The sequence below is a fragment of the Arachis ipaensis genome, chromosome B04 (assembly GCF_000816755.2).
Source record: "Arachis ipaensis cultivar K30076 chromosome B04, Araip1.1, whole genome shotgun sequence".
Taxonomy (NCBI): domain Eukaryota; kingdom Viridiplantae; phylum Streptophyta; class Magnoliopsida; order Fabales; family Fabaceae; genus Arachis; species Arachis ipaensis.
In genome coordinates this window covers 5,570,447-5,571,943 of record NC_029788.2, presented here as the reverse complement: position 1 = coordinate 5,571,943, position 1,497 = coordinate 5,570,447, and positions in this window count along the sequence as shown.

The window sequence follows — 1,497 nt, the reverse complement described above, 5'->3', positions numbered from 1 at the left end:
ATCGATGATGTATGTCTATGATTTATTATATATAACTTAATTAGATTTGTTGAAGATTTATATATTTCATTAGGAAACAATATATGTAACAACGGACTAGGAAACAATATATGTAACAACGGAACAAAAAAAATCTATGTTTTTATCAATATTCTTCAACTGAAAAATTTAACTATTATGTATTTATTTATTTTGACAATATATATTCATCAAAAAACTAAAAGCATTAGTGCATTACTATGTTTTGACACTCGGTAAATAATGCTTCTTCGCACATGATGGGTTAAATTATTGAAGTTAAATTTTAGGGATTGACATTCTAAATTTTCCTTATACCGATATTTAATAATAAAAATTATTATTATTTGATAGTAGATAAAAAAATTTTTAGAGATAATAGCGTCGGGTGGAGGAAGGGTATGACTCACTCGTCGGGGCAGTAGAAGGCGAGGCCTCTAAAAAAAAATATATATATATATATATTCATAATTCATATAAAGGAAATATTGAACTCTGAATTATTTCACATTATTGAGTTCAACATTTTATCTTATTTGAGTAGGGTACATAGTATGATGTGAAGAGATATATGTAAAGCGTAAAGAACAAAGTAGTAATTTAGGTAGCGTTTTTTTTTTGAGACAGGACACAAAGATATGAATAATATTTGTTTAAAAGGGACATAGACACTGTATATATTGTTTTCGAAATAGTTTTTTATACTTTTGTGTCCACTCTTTTACGAAGGACAATGATAGACACGAGATTTAAAAGGTTAATTTTTTTTGTTATGGAAGTAAAAGTGGTGATATACCTCAACATTGTAATTTTTTGTGTTTTTCAAAACTGTGGAAAGTACACAAATCGGAGGGTCCGATTTCTGTACCTCAAATTTTTTAATTTTTTTTACCACAAATCGGACGGTTCGATTTGTGTACCTCCCACAAATCGGACGGTCCGATTTCTGTACCTCTACAAATCGGACGGTCCGATTTCTACACCTCTAATAAATCGGACGTTCCGATTTCTGCTTCTCTAATTAAACGATTCCATATTTGAGTATAACACCCCAACAATCCACATTTTAAAAAAATATCACTATCACTCCAATATTAAAAATAAAAAGTTCGATTTTAAAAAGTGGACACAGACTTTTTTATAAATTTTATTTTTTTTTTGTCTATAAGTATGTAATGTGAAAAGAGAGAATGGAAGTGTGTTGTTTTCTTGTATATAAACTGAGAGTCACATGCTGTCAATTTTTGTGCATGAGAGACATTTAGTCCCCACACCATATATATCCGCTGTCAAATTTTGTGCAATAAGACAGATTCAGATTTTGAACACTCAAAGATTTAGTCCAATTTGGCTTAGATTCGCAGATGGATTCAGACACCCATGAATATGATCTTACACAACTTCATCATCATCATAATTATCACATTTGACAAAGTGAAAGTTAAAATCATTGCATGTGATCATATATACGCACACAAA